Below are 16398 nucleotides of genomic sequence, written 5' to 3'. Positions count from 1 at the left end.
TGTGTACGGCAGCCATTCTCTGAGACAAGTACCAAGAAGGAAAGTTAATGAGACAGAGAGAACAAAGCTTTCTACGAAGGGAGAACTGTTTATCGCAGGATATCTTTCTCCAAACGATTATCTCAGCCACTGATAAGGGACATTCACAAAATCATTTAGTTTCTAAAAATAAAAATCTGTATATATATTTATTTCTCATATATTTTTATTGAAATTTTCCAAAATGTACAGTTTAAACACTGACAACGTTTTAAATCAGAATGTACATACATATTAGCTTAAAGTAAAATAAAATGAGATAAGAAATTAAGATACGAAATAAAATTTACCCCCCAAAAAACTAAAAATGTATTTACATTTTTTTTAATAAAATTAAAATCAGTGTAAAACATTTATATTGAAAACGACATTTCATCTGCCCTTCGATTAACAGACTTCAAAAACACAATCCTCTTTATTTATCAGAACGTCAATAAAGCACAGGTTCTTCCTTCGGCCTGCGGGTATTTCAACGACTTTAACTGTTTGTCAAATGGATTCAGAAACACAGAGACACGTTTAAAAATTGTGAATGCTTTGCTCGCTGTCTGTTAGAGGTTTATTAACAGGAATCCGTACTAACAATTAATCAGCGCATACTCTACACATGCCATTTTAGACTTTATATAAAATATGTAGGTTATTTTGTGCTAAAGCAGATTCTCCATCGAAGACCAACTAGACACACGTGACGTACACGAATATTCTCTAAAGTTCAAACTGTAGCAAATTAAACCTGTAATGGCACGATATATGTTAACAGTCGCTAACTCAGCTCTCGTGGCAACTTGGCTATTTTAGTGTAGAATTTACCATGTGGGTTTTAATTTGCTACAATACTTTATTCCATGCTTGTTGCTGGAATAGTTTCATGGTCGTACAAGGCACAAGGAGGAGAAAGTCTAAAATAGTTCAAGTATTCCCTAAATAGCAAATGGAATATTTCTCAAACAAATACATTATTTGCAAAATTGACACAAAGAGCACATAGTGGCTGAATACAGTAAATTAAAGGAAACATTTCAGCAATGACAGAACTTCATCAGAAGAAGCTCTGGGGTTAATTCACTAAACATCGAATGATATTCATATCTGAACTGCAAAATGTATAGAGAATAGCCAAGTGCGAGACTCTAGCTGGGTGGAATTCTTTTTACAAATCAGCAATTTTTTACTAATTGTTGCAATTTGTTTTTGAATTCCCTTCATTCAGTCTTTATTGAATAAAGCTCTTCTAAGTTTTAGAAAAGGCAGATGATTGCAGGGATGTTCCTGGGCCGGGCAGGACATTAAATTTCTGCCACTGCAGAGGATGAATTAACAGAGCTCTGCTTGGCTTGCCCAAGGCTGGCGATGGGATGACATTTGTAAGTTAATTGCATCTTAAATCCCCCCAACCGTTTAATTCTCTGCAGCTGCCAATATTTTGTCTGTTTTGGTGGTGGTGGTGGGGGGGTGGGGGGTTTGTAAATTACTTTTTCCAAAAGAAAATTGCTCTGTGTTATAATTTTCATAGAATTATACAAACTTATCCGAAAGAAGTACGGCTTGCACAGTATATATCCAAAGACTAAAATGGGATTTTCCTAAGATCACGCTGAGTTTAAATGGACAAAACAGGAAATGAAGCTTGCATTTCTACACATTTCAGGAGAAACTGCAAAATGACTCAGTGGGTGAAGTTTAATAGTAAGGTCATTGACTGGTAGCCCAGCCGCAGTCCCTGTCTACTAGTCGGGGTTTTGGGTAGGTCGCTTGATTTCCTGCTCATTAGGCACAACAGTAGATTGTACGCTCTGCAGGAGAGAATTTTTTTTTTTCTTCTTCGTTTGAAACTCAACTGGTACAAACACAAGGTCAACTCAAAATTTCTCCAATGAGTAAACGACCCAAGACCCCCATCGTGGATGAAAAAAAAAAAAATTATGGAATGTTTTCTACTAAATAAGCTTAGTCTATGCTAGCAGCTCCAGTCAGAGGTGTTGCTAAGGGGGGTTACAGGGACTGGAGTGCTGAGTTGGGTCCTGAAAAGTACACATTTTGGCTTTATTTCATTGTTATCCCCATACAATACTGAGAGAGAAAAAACTATTACATAAGTTGTGTCAGTGCCTCTTTAATGCACTATGTTTGGATTTTATTATACAGCACAGTGAGGACAAGTTGGTGCAGCATAGTACCATGGGATAAAGGGTTAATTCAACATGTGTGGGTTTAATACAGTCGGAATGGAGCTAATTCAGCAAGTGTGGGGTTAATACAGCAGACGTGTTGGGTTAATACAGTTGTTGTAGGGCTAATACAACAAGTATGATGCTAATTCAGCAGGTGTATGGTTAATATAGCAGGCGTGGGGTTAATACAGGAGGTAAGGGTTAACACAACAGATGTGCGGTTAATTCAGCAGATGTGGTGTTAATACAGGAGGTAGGGGGTTAATTAAGCAAGTGTAGGGTTAATTCTGCATGGTATGGGGTAAATGCAGCAGATTTTGGGTTAATTCAGCAGGTGTAAGGTCAATACATCAGGTGTGAGGTTAATACGGGAGGTATGTAGTTAATTTATTGGGTGTGGGGTTAATACAGCATGGTTTGGCGTTTATACAGGAGGTGTGTGGTTAATACAGCATAGTATGGGGTTTATATAGGAGGTATAGAGTGTATACAGGAGGTGTGGGGTTAATTCAGCAGTTGTGGGGTTAATTCAGCAGTTGTGGGGTTAATTCTGCAGGTTTGGTGTTAATTCTGCAAGTATGTGGTTAATTCAGCATAGTATGGGGTTTATATAGGAGGTATGGAGTTTATACAGGAGGTGTGGGGTTAATTCAGAACATGAGGGGTTAATACAGCAGGTATGGGGTTAATACAGCAGGTATGGGTTAATTCGGCAAGTATGTGGTTAATTCAGCATGGTGTGGGGTTAATACAGTAGGTGTGGGGTTAATAGGTATTGATATTACATTCTGAATTTATTTAAAGATGTGCTCTCATAATGTCAATTATAGAACATGTTAAGGTTTAAGCATGGACTTGACGCATCATATAGTTTAAGTATTTTTTTATATATAACTTGAAAAGCCCTAGTTTTGAATAATTTCTTAATGTAATATTTTAATATTTTGAATGGTTTTAAAGATTCTAAATGTGTTTATGGTATAGTCACTAAATTGTTATTATGCTGCCAGTGCTTATAGTACTTCTCAGTGAGAAGCCTTTGATTAGTCCCTGGCCAGCATGTAGAAGGAGGTTAGAGCTGGGTAATTAGGGGGCGGGGTCATATTACCTGCAGGTAATAAATGGGAGGATTCTAGACTGCTAGTTTGTAACAACTCACTTTCCTTTTGTAACAAATGAACATTTATAAATTGTATTACTCAAATGCATAAAGAAATATGGACTTTGTAACATAGAAAGAAAGAAAGAAAGAAAGAAAGAAAGAAAAAGAGAGAGAGAGAGAGAGAGAGAGAAAGAATGCAGTTTGTTGAGGAGCTGGTAATTGAATCTACCATGTCGCAGATGGCTGTAAAACCTGACACACTGAGTGCGCTGGTTGTTCAGCTTTTCACACCTTGATCATCTCACCTGCTACTCGCACCTTTCCCAGCGTCGCCCCTTTCGCAACTTGTCTCTTTCTGGTGCGTCTTGAACGTCGAACGCAGAACATATTACCAAAATTCGTTCTCAGACCTACAGAAACATCTGTCAATCTTCATACAAATAAGTTATAAAATAGGATACAATATTATATTAAAGGCGCCACGCAATGTGTCCTACACTTTAATATATGTATACTGTGTGTAAATAGATGTATACTGTGTGTAAATAGATGTATACTGTGTGTAAGTAGATGTATACTGTGTGTAAATAGATGTATACTGTGTGTAAGTAGATATATACTGTGTGTAAATAGATGTATACTGTGTGTAAATAGATGTATACTGTGTGTAAGTAGATGTATACTGTGTGTAAATAGATGTATACTGTGTGTAAATAGATGTATACTGTGTGTAAGTAGATGCATACTGTGTGTAAGTAGATGTAGATATATAGTGTGTGTGTGTGTGTGTGTGCTTTAATTTGTCAGGATAAGACTCCCTCTGTTTAGGCCTTTGGTTCATTGAATTTGTTACTGCTTGGATTATTGCTTTGCGTAGTGAATTGAGTGAGCTCATTCTTTGAATTGGGAAGAATTGGCTCTATACAGATCCCAGAGCTTCCAGAGTTCTCTGTTTCATGGATGTAAAACATTGAAAAGGACAAAAACACAAAAAATGCTATTTGATCCCGTTGCAAAGTCTGCCACTTCACACAACAGGTAAATCTTTATAATGAAGGACGTGCTGCCCTCTGTCAGTAAAAAGAAAGTTCTGTCTTATACGTTGTGTAGCTGCCAAAATGTCTCTGGTTTGTCAGAGAGATAGATCTAAGTTCTGCTCACAAGGAAATCATAATAAGGATTCTCCGGCCACTTCCCGCAGCAGGTAGCTGCTCGCTGATTCCCAAGCACACCGTGTCAAACACATAGAGAGCCATTTCCTTTCTCAAGGCATTTCCATTAAATTGTCATTTTTCCCCCCCTGGGATTCTGCGCTCCTCACATGTTAGAATTTTCACCCACTGACAGCTGCGCGGTAATATTGCAGACATGCGTTTTCTACCAATTCGAAGCGTGATCCTATCCGCTATAAAGCGTAATATTAGAAGATCATGTGATAGTATTGTTAATGTCAAGTGGTAATCCGAACGTTTCTGTGCTGTGAATAACGGGGCGTTTTATGCCTTGTACATTGGCTGGTATTGCTGCCAGCGTTCTGGGAACGGGAGATTTTCCTGACTTCCAGCTCAGAAGACCGCAGTCCCAATCAAACCTCATGCAATAAGTTTGTATTCTCTCTATACAATGTTACCGGGTTTCCCTCTCCCTCCTTGGGTGTCATAACACATTTGCTGTAAAAGTGACCTTTTTCACCCAAATCTCAATAAATAGGTGCAATAAAGGGTATACTTCATGTTTTTTCTTTTTGCATATTTTAAATCCTCGCTGGCATTGACACGATTTCCCTCCCTGAATGCCGGAATATTCTCCATATTTGTCAAACTTAACATGTGGAAAACATCCTTTCAGCTCTTCCCCACTCACCAATCATTCAAACCCAGATTGCACCATTTCAATCTAGTTCACAAACTCCAGAGATGTTTGCCCCTAACACACACAAACTCCAATTCACTGTGAAAAACTCCTCTTACGCCGTCTCCGTCCTGCAAAGTTATTATTCCAGTTATTTACCAGTTATATACCAGTTATTTGAACAGGCTCAGAAAAATGTGAGTGCGAATATAATCCATGTATTACCTGTGATTCCTATACTACCCTATGAGATTTTTTTCTGTTTTCTCATTTTCTGCAGAGATAATTATACCATACTTTGGGGTATATGTGTTGCTTTTATTATATTTTACAATACATGTGAGCACGCATTTTAAAAGAGTTGCATGTCATTGCACTTGACATTAAGTAAGATGTATACTAGCATTACACTATTTTGTTGTGCGCTGTTAACTTTATCTGTTTGCACAAATGCACAGTTATTATTCATGGAGTTGAAAAAAAATCATAAATGGGAAAAGGTTTCCAGTGTGGCAATTTCTGCTAAAAAATGTGCAATTTTAGTGTTAATTCCCGGTAGTTCAGCGCTAAATGCGTCTGTTATAGTACGGCTATTGTCCGCAGTTGATACATGTTTGCTGGGTTTTGCCTTTTTACGAGTCATGGGAATCTTCAGAAAGTGTCATACATGTGGTTTATTTACTGAATTATATAAACTGTTTTGCTGTAAAAGTTTGTTAATTAGATTATTACAAATTTTTATTATTTATATATCTGACTTCGGCTATAAACCCAATCCCACACTCTGCAAGAACCTGTGAGTTAAACCCTATACTTTGTACATGAGGCTGAGGGAGGGTTAGTTCTCTACAGAAGCGATAGTGAATATACTTGGTGCTGTTTCAGTAGGGTCATTCACTCGCTCATTCATTCATTCGCTCTTATTTTTGTCTTGCAGGAGTAAGGCCGGGAAGATCTGTTGATGATCAGACGGGAGTCTCCTTTGAAAGGTAATCCTTTACCGATGTGTCCTGATTTGTGACATTTTCTGTTTGTTATGGAGCTGGATTCCCGAAGTCCACTCAGAGAGGGTCTTTTTTTTTCCCCAGGAACCTCAGATCCCTAGATCCTGGGAAATGTTCTAGTGGTAGAGCCCAGGCCCACAGATTATTGAGATTGCAAGCCACCAGCCAAAGGCATAAAGGCATAGGGGGCCCCGTGTCAGTCCAATCTCCATGCACTCTATTTGTGATTGGTCACACAGACAAGACAATGTGAGCAATACGTGGTGTCACTGCTATCCCCCGACGTGTCTGAATGCCCTGTGACGGTAATATCAGTAGACAGTAGGTAGAATAACGCCATGTCTTGGCTGGCAGTATTGGGATTGAAACCATTTAATGTGTTACTGGGGCAGTTATACTGCAGAGGGGGTTTCTTGGAATAATGGCTGGATTAGCATCTGATACTCTGAGAAAAAAACATTACACAAATCAACAAGTATAAAATGATTATCCCCATAGCTGGACTTCATTTAAAGGGCTCTTACACCTGGCCTCGCTAACCGCGGGGTTTATACATTTATAAAGTATTTTTTGCAGGTTCCTGCGCTGCTTAGTAAATCGCAAATGGCGTCACAGTTTGTATGATTTTTTTTTTTTTTACTGGGGGATTTTGCTCAAATCTAGTTTTTTTTTCAGAAGATTCTGGCTATTTACTCCAGATCGTGTCTGACGAGTAAAGAAACTCCATATTTTTTTTCGCAATATTACACGGCTTGCTGTGTGTTGCTTCCCTCGTCCATTTACTGGTTATTATTACATATCTGCAATTGGTAAAGGCACCAAAAAGGAAACTCTAAATTGTTAATATGTTTTCAAAGAAATTCATGTGATTGCTCATCTAATCATCAAAGGGTGGGCGCGACGATAGCAGCCGGTTAATGCCTGAGTTAAATATAGCCAATTAGACTTCATTCCTGGTAATTTTTACTGGATCCATCATCTACATCCTACATCTTCTGCAAAGTGCGCGTGAATCACAGTTCTTTGCTGCAACACACGGAATCTGAGCCTCAGAATCCCGGGAGATTCTGCTCAGAGAGAAGAGTGAGTCTGTTTCAAAGTAACTGTTTCGCGGTGCCATTAGTTACAGACATTCCGTTTTCTAAAATCATCACCCGTTTTAAAAAAATAAAAAAGAAACCGTTTATTAGAAGGCAGTGCAATGCATGCTGGGATACAGCCACCTACTTTATTAGTCTGCGTTAAGATTACTGTAACTTAGTCTCATCATTACATATCCTGTATTGGCGCTTTATGGGGGTTGTAGTCAAGCTCTGTTTTGTTTTATTTAGAAGTTGTGGTTAAAAAAAAAAATTTAAGTACTTGACTGCAATTTAAAGGCAACATTTCAGAAGAAATTTGCAAAATGTTCTGGAATTCTGGCAAACTCTCTCATAATTTATTTTAAAGAGCTCAGGAATCGATAGTCTTAATTAGGCCGCAATTTAATTTTATGAGCTTTGCAAATATTTATTATTTTTGGATAAACTTTTAAAAATGACTTAATAATTTAAATTTATATATATTTTAGTATTTTGAAAAAAAAATTTTTTTTAAAAGTTTGTCCAAAAACGTGAATTTATTTGGCAAGCTTATCGAAAATATTAAATTGAGGCCTTAATATAAAATGGCCCAGGAGGCTGGAGACACATTTAGCTCAGAAATAACTTTGGGGTGAAGCCCTGAATGAGTTCTGGCTTACTCAGCAATAAGCGTTAAAAACAACCACAAAAAAACAGTTTGCTCAAGACCCCCGATAATGAGGGTTTGGCGGATACAGACTCTTACCAAGAAGTGGAGCATAAAATACCTCCTGATTTTCTTAACTTCCTATTCCTCTTTATATTTATTTATCTGGCCAGTTCTAGAAGTGATTATTTTATCATAAAGCTTCAACCTTCCTTTTAACTCCTCCAGCAGTAACCGTGCTCATTATAACCGAAATCCAGCGACCTTTGTGAAACGTTTACCTTGAAATTCTGATCGGAAAACAACAGATAAATAATGGCTCTGATTTTCAAGGTATTAAAGGTCTTACGGAATCATTAGAAACATAGGAACAATCCTTTATGTGTTTTGTTTATTTGATTGAGTTTAGGAATAATACAGAGAATGAAATTATCCCCAAACTTCTCCCCAATTAGATTGCAGCTTGGATCTCTGCTAATCACATCGCTATGTCAATACTAATGGGGTATCCCGCGTGGAAATGGCGAGTGCAGGGTCTTGTTTGATGTTCTCGCTAAAGTGAGATAAAGAAAGTGACATTTTTTGGATGTAAAGGTTCTCAGCGCCCGAAGAAAACAAAAAAGACAAATAAGAGCATTTAATAAACTCTTTAAATTTGTAATGACTAATGCCACAGACCACGCCTAATAAACCAAGTATATTCATTTTCGCTGCAGACAAATGGGTCTTTTTGTTTGTAGCACAGAATGCCGCAGTTATAATCTATACAGCTCCAGGCTGCAAAGTTGGCGTCCATGTAAATTGCGTTGGAATGTGAACCTTTATTCTCGACACCTATTCTCTGAAAGTTGTTTTCTTGCTATACAGCCTGGTATACGATTGGGGATGGAGGGGACAGGTCTGACCAAAGACAGCTCTATTCGGTAATGATTTTCCCATGTCCACCAACCAAATCTGCCCAGGGGTCTGCGCAGGCCCTCTTTATTGGTTGAAGAGGGACGGAGAGTGCATATGATGTGTTTAGGTTTAGGTTGTCATCAATAGTGATTTTAACCCACATACTGATTACACAAGAACTGGTCCATCTAGGAGGATAGGAAGATGTCCGCTCTCGCCGAGGGTCATGATTGAGCGTACACTTCTCGTGGCTAACACCTTCCAATGCTTTAAGTTTATTAATAAAAAAAATAACTGATCGGAATCTATCATACAACACTGAGTATGTGTTAAACTAAAAACAAAAGCTGCTATGGGGAGGGGCACCCGCTTCTCGCTGCGAAAAATCTTAACATCTCTGCTACAAAATTTCCCATTTTCAGCCGTGTTAGTCAGCCCATTCCCTTGAGGAAACTCAGTTCTAAATGCAGCAGAGACGGACACCCCCTGCAGATTGCTGACTGCTTATAAATCCGCAGAACAAAACCACTCACCGCTCGCCGTGTGCAGAAAAGTCAAATATATGAGCTTTTTTTAAAAAAAAAAGAAAATCAAAATCAAAAGAAGTCTAAAGAAATTGGACATTTTAAAAGAAAAACAGAAGATGGAATGAGAAAAGTGCTTTATCTTTTCGTTCTTTTTTTTTTTTTTTTTAATAGTGTGATTTCTAACTCATATTATGTTACATTCTTACACAATTAATTTAACACCAGAGGAAGCCAGATTGGGAAAGATCTGTACCTTTCATGGGATAGGCCGTTTTAACCAGGTTAAAGTTTTATTTATAATAATAATTAAACTGAATATTTAGCTATTTTTAAAAAACATGATGATAACCTTAAAGTTGAGACACAAACAAAGAATTACATTAGTACACTTATTATTATTACACTTTGGAACTGATGGGACAGCCTCCACCTCTCCTGAATTCTCAAATTAATAATGTTTGCATTGTTTTTGGGTAAAGACAAAGGCTTTTTGTCAAGTAAACAAAACATTTAAATTAATGTGTATTCTGCGCTTATCTGATGAAACAAATGCAATCGTATCGGTCTCAAATGGGTCTGCTATCAGAAAGATTGTGCTACAATGTATTCGCAGGAAGTAAATTTTGAATATACTCATATATTAAAATGAATGCAGTGCAAGCTGGGAGAATTCTTTATAATATGACTGATAGTATAGATCTGGCCAAATATCCCTGCCGTATTATAATGCTAATATAGAAAACAGAGGCTTATTTATCAGACTTTTTTTTTGCTGACACTATGGTTCTGTAAGAGATCAGCCGGTGTTAATTATTTAAAAAGGTTAGTTTGTTCATGTAAATATGTCATGAAACTGTCATTGTCTCTCGAACTGGCTTTTTACAGCTGAGAGTGCCCATTGATTCACTGACCATGATTTGGACTCCATCTGTGTACTGATTGGATAAAAGCACCCCACAGCCAAGCACAATCAGCTCATTCTTCCTGCAGTGTGTCTCCTAAATGGAGAACCATTATTTTAGGACCACTAATAATGTTAGTTATAGAATAATGGTGGATCTCAATGAAGTGGTCTGGTTGCCGTGGACCTGTCATTTTAACTCTGCAATGTAAACATTGCCATATTGCAGAACGGAGGGTTAAACACTATGACAAGTGCACAGTTGTTTAGCGGCATGTTATAACACCTCCCCATAACCCAAGAATACACAGAAACCAACTTTTATAGGGAAATATATGTCCACAGCTTTATTAACTTGTAAGAAAAATATAACAAAATAAGGTAATTGCCAACAAATACCCATATATAACCCAACATCCGCCGTACATAAATACCCCCTGGCAATGACCCCACAAACCATATATAACAATATATAAAACAGTACAGATAACATATCACATGGCCCCATAACCATATGATTAACTGTAGGGGTGTACTGAGACCCCCTACACCCCCAGGTTCGTAGCCACCGACGGGCTTGAATCTACCAACCAAAAAAATCTTACCTGCCTAATCCATCCTAATGTAGCCATGCCCCACTTCCTACTCCATCTTCCCCTCAAATGTAACCTGGCAATAACAGCCACAGCTCAGGGCTTGATCCCTAAAGCACTTGGGCAACCCCCACCACAGAAAAACAGGGCCCTATGAATACCCTCCTGAAAACCAAAATTTAACAAGTCACACCCCACATCTGAAAGATGTACACCATCCCTCCTATAATAACCCAGAAACATACCTTCCAAATCCTGGTGCCTGACCGCTACACCTCCAACCCTCCGAATAAACACTGGCATCATCCTGTTGATTTTACCCCTGCACTATGCCACTGCAGCTGGGTCCTTGGCATGTCTCCAATTAAACCTGGGTATCATCTCAGACCACACCACTACCACCCTAGCCCATCTGACCTCGGGGCTCCGGCCACACCTCCACCCCGGCCATCTTGCCAGGCCACATGCCAGCTTTCCCTCCAGAACCAGCTGCTTCTGCCGCTGGGCTTTCCCTCCGCCAGGACAGCGCCAGGGCTCAGCCTCTGTGGAGGCTAGGAACTCCGCGTAGGCCATCGAACCGGAGCAGCCGCCATCCCCGCCGAAGGCCCAGCTGACCCCATCTGATCCTGCAGCCACGACATACCCTTCTCAGCTACCACACCTGAAAGAAAAACAGAAACCCGCACAAACCTGCCAGACAACTACCAGGTAAGTGAAAGTTAATTAAGATGACCACTAGCTAAAATGGGGGCTATATATGACTAACAAAACCCCACCCCAAAAAGCTAATGACCTAATTAACATGGTTGCTATGCCTACTTCCTGGCCTTGTCAAGGCCCACTACCCTTACTTTGTTGTCCCATGGCTACACTCTACTGGATGTCTTCCTGACGACCGAGTTTGACTCGGTAATGTGAAGCTCCATGTCCATGAGTTAAAAGTACATCCGGTGCAATCTTTCATATATCATATGTTACAAAAATCTGTTCATCTTATATTAAGTCCATTTACTCACAGAAGCCAATAAATAGCTGTGAAATCTGGAAATTACAGGAAAAGTGTGCATGTCCAAAAAAGTACTTTTTAAATCCTTTGCATTTTTAATGGAATGACTGGTGTATACACATGTTAAATTGTACCCACCGGACAGCGAGCGCAACAAACACCAGTTACACTAGATCGGACTTTGGAGGTTCTGTGTAACGCGCAATTGAAGGAAACGTGGAGCAGTCACCGTGGAAATTAATGGATTGTTCTTACTGATTTCTCTGCAAGTGATAAAACATAAAACAAGCTAGAATAAAGCACATGGTAGCAGATCACAGTCCATTTGTGCAAAGTTTTATTCCTGCATTCACTAGATGTGCACATGGACATGGACCAGCGGTTTTGTGGACCAGGGTAATTTTGGCAGATTCAAAAACTCACAGAACAACCATGTAACGTTGTTTAAGTAGGATCTGGAAAATACACCTCGTTTCGCTGTGATTCTGACTTCCCTGAAGCCCGGCCTACGAATTATATTCTCAACCAATTTCCCTCTGCAGCAACAAATGAGTGTTTTGCGGAAAACCTCCCTCGCAGCTGTCGAAAGGATTTAATTTCTCCAAGTCGTTTACTATTTTTGATAGGGCTGTTAATGACTTGATTTAGGGATCAGCCTCGCATAAATTGTTTCATATTTTTGGGCCTTTTTTTTGTAATGTTTCTTTTCAGATCTCAGGCCGCGGCTTAGAGCGACATTTGAGATATGTCAGCACCATGTTGCTAACCTCTCCGTCATGTCATAGCGCTCCCTCTGTAGAAAGGCCTAATCCCCGGCCACCCAGAGCATGGTGCTACCATTCTGTCCAAGTACCTGTTTGTGATATAAACCAGGCCGCGCTCTGATAATGGCTGCCAGATGTGCAACTTCTTTCCCAGGCTGCAGTGCGTACCTGACTTTCCTAACGAGGGGCATGTGTCTACATCTCCCCGATAATCAGAAAGGGATTGTTCTGCTGACTGCCCAGTAAAACAGATATTTTAATGGCACCTGGTTTGATGTATTATGGTTTTACTGCTAATTAGCATTATTTTTTTACTTCTAATTCATCAATGGCAGCTCCGGCTAAAGAGCTGGACTCAGAGCTTACAATCTATATATGTTATATGTAAAAATAAAAAAGTATGATTGCGAAAGGGTGACAATCATATTATTTTTTTCCATATAAATCATCCTTAACCCTTCTAAGGCTTACCATGGACATATCTCTGCAATAAGAAACACAGGGTTTATCTGGATATTTAAGTGTGATAAATTCTACATGAGGCGCAGCTGATTTTTAGCAGTTGTGATCCTGTAACATTAAACAAGACAAAGCAAGGCCCTAAGTGATCAGTGGAGTTATAGATACATGGACTCGGCCTTCAATCATCATGTCCTAGAGTCATTTCTCCAGCTGTGTACGGAGCCATTCGTTCAAATGATTTTACCGGATTCTGCAGTTCTGGACAGAATTGTGTCTGGATCCTAGCCTGTGTGACGGTTACATTTCAGACCCTGATGCTTAAAATTCTCACCCAGTTTTTCTATGTCGAAACTAATTTCTCGATGGGAGCTCTAACAGCCAGCAGGTAAATAGCTGGGAAAAACCCCTCAGCAATGCAAGGGTTAATCACGTGTTTTATATATTATATTGAGTGTAACACTCCAATATTCTGCATATTATACAATATATCTGTAAGTGATCGATTGTATGAAACAAAGAAAGCATTTCTTAGAGTCTCATTTAAACCGATCTGTGAGGACTATTTATAGCCCATCCATTACTCCCACTCCCATAACTGCTTATATGACACGTGATCTGTCAGGACTATTTACAGTCCATTCGGTACTCCCACTCCCATCACTGTTTATATAACACCCAATCTGTGAGGGCTATTTATAGCCCTTCCACTACTCCCACTCCCATCACTATTTATATAACACAAGATCTGTGAGGACTATTTACAGTCCATTTCGGTACTCCCAATCCCATCACTGTTTATATGACACACGTTCTGTAGGAACATTAAAACAGCATGTTCTACCCCAGGGTGGAATGGAGCCATGGACATTCTGCTAAATTAGAAAGAAGAACAAAATGTAAAAAAATCTGAAGTTTCATTAAAATAGAGGACATTCGCTAATCTACATTCACCAGCTAATTAAATCCCTTTTATTTGAGACCGACTTGCAGAGGTTGTACATTAAGTTTAACCTTAAGCATGTGAATTCAGAGTAATATTTTAAGATATTAAATACAACCGTATAAATTATGGCTTTGAATGAAAATTTTAATTCAGACGGAGTCGTAAAGTGATGTCTGGTCATTTCTTGCTTCCATCCTTAAATCACATTTAGTTTTTTGCCTTAGCAATAATAGGACTTTATCAGCCTTTTCAAGGGGGCTCATGAGGTCTTTAGCACAGACACATTGCTGGACTGTTGGTCAGGACATTTTAACTGTCAGGATATTATACAAGACAATATGACAATGTCACAAACACCACGGAAAATGTGGCATTATCGGACATCATGGAAGATCTACCTGAATCAGGACATACTTGAAGACTTGACATCATTAGAATATTGGCAATGTTGGATGCCATGGAAGTCATTATGGCGTTATGATGTCACAAATGTTATGACAGTAATAGGATCACAAAGGGAAAATATACACTATATGCAATGAGTCACTCTCTTGGTTCCACCAGTACCAAGACCCAAAGTCCATATGTAGAAAATCAAGGCTAGACTCACAGACAATGCAAAGTATGGTTTATTGCCACATAAAGCAAACACAAGCTTGATATTGCCTGTGAGTCAATTCTAGATTTGGGCATTTGGTTTCAAACAAATGTAATACATTAAAATATTGGGCGATTAGTGATTTGTTCAATATCTCAACCTTTAAAACAAAGGTGTGACAATTTCAGAGCATTGCAGAAGGTGTGACGATCACAGAGCATCACGGAAGGTGTGATGATCTTAAAGTATCCAGGAAGGTGTGACGATTTCAGAGCATCACAGAAGGTATGATGATCACAGAGCATCACGGAAGGTGGGATGATCTCAGAGCATCCCAGAAGGTGTGATGATCTCAGAGCATCACGGAAGGTGGGATGATCTCAGAGCATCCCAGAAGGTGTGATGATTTCAGAGCATCCCGGAAGGTGGGATGATCTCAGAGCATCCCGGAAGGTGGGATGATCTCAGAGCATCCCGGAAGGTGGGATGATCTCAGAGCATCCCGGAAGGTGGGATGATCTCAGAGCATCCCGGAAGGTGGGATGATCTCAGAGCATCCCGGAAGGTGGGATGATCTCAGAGCATCCCGGAAGGTGGGATGATCTCAGAGCATCCCGGAAGGTAGGATGATCTCAGAGCATCCCGGAAGGTGGGATGATCTCGGAGCATCTCCGAAGGTGGGATGATCTTGGAGCATTGCAGAAGGTGGGACGATCTCAGAGCATTGCAGAAGGTGGGACGATCTCAGAGCATTGCAGAAGGTGGGACGATCTCAGAGCATTGCAGAAGGTGGGCCGATCTCAGAGCATTGCGGAAGGTGGGTCGATCTCAGAGCATCGTGGAAGGTGGGCCGATCTTGGAGCATTACAGAAGGTGGGATGATCACAGATCATTGCGGAAGGTGTGATGATCTCGCAGAACATGCAATGCTCTTTTTAGTAATTCCATCACATTCGATAAAAACATGATCACAGCTTGTATGTTTTTTTTATTAAAATGTAAATGGTAGTCATCTTGTTTGATAACATGACTTTCGGTTAATAGAAGTCAGTTATGTCACCGCTCAGGTTGGCCATTTGTACACTTTCTTTGTGCTCATTATTGCACGTTCTTTGTTTAACAGTTGGTGTCACTGTCCGCATTGGTTTTTTTTTCGTGTTATGGAATTGAAGGCAATCATTACTTTTTTTTTCAAGCACAACTTATAATTGGAAAATTGTGTTTTAAATGTTTCTCTGAAATAAGCATTTCACCATTTTTTTTTCTTAACTTAAATGCATATACCCAAGATTGCTGCGTTTGTGAAGTTCTAAGGGAGTCCGTCTGAATGCTTTCCAGACTTAATAAGTTTCAGGAAACATTTGCGCAGAATACGGTTATGTTTCTTTCTGCCATTAAGAAGTTTTGAAGGCCTGCTGGCTGCAGGGAAGGAGTTATTCTCTCCAGTAAACAGATGTGTCACAGCGGGAGGACGAGATCCACTATGGGGGCAGAGAACTCTCGTTCACATACAAGCACTACCAAATCTGGCTGTGTTTGAACAGCATTCGCTTAACGTCCTGGAGGAAGAAATCGCAGGCATGATATTTATTTCATGGTGGTTTAAACATTATTGTTCTGAAGACGCCAAAAAAAGTTCTTTACACCTAATCAAAAGCCATTCCATAACCGCGCGTTTTAAGCATCAGGAAAATAATCCCAGAGCCATAGTGACTTTAACTCCAAAACTTTTATTGTTTTGTGAAGAGAAAAGAAAACAACAAAAAATAAAAATAAAACTAGTGATTGTGTCTAGAGGAGCTGGAGAGT

The 16398-nt window shown here is 39.4% G+C and overlaps 1 protein-coding gene across 6 annotated transcripts in view; it reads left to right on the top strand.

The window, feature by feature from the left end:
- PKNOX2 (PBX/knotted 1 homeobox 2) overlaps window positions 1–16398 on the top strand; it is a 327238-nt gene that overhangs the window by 157437 nt on the left and 153403 nt on the right. For 5 of the 6 annotated variants that reach the window (XM_063436753.1, XM_063436752.1, XM_063436748.1 and 2 more), the window contains one exon: window positions 6104–6155. The gene's annotated coding sequence lies outside the window, so the exon portion shown is untranslated. Of the gene's footprint in view, window positions 1–2629; window positions 2649–6103; window positions 6156–16398 lie in introns of those variants that run through there. The other variant, XM_063436751.1, reaches the window with a different exon arrangement.

This window comes from Pelobates fuscus, chromosome 11 (assembly GCF_036172605.1).
Source record: "Pelobates fuscus isolate aPelFus1 chromosome 11, aPelFus1.pri, whole genome shotgun sequence".
NCBI lineage: Eukaryota > Metazoa > Chordata > Amphibia > Anura > Pelobatidae > Pelobates > Pelobates fuscus.
Note: the sequence above shows the minus strand (reverse complement) of the source record. Positions and strands in the feature narration are given on the sequence as shown.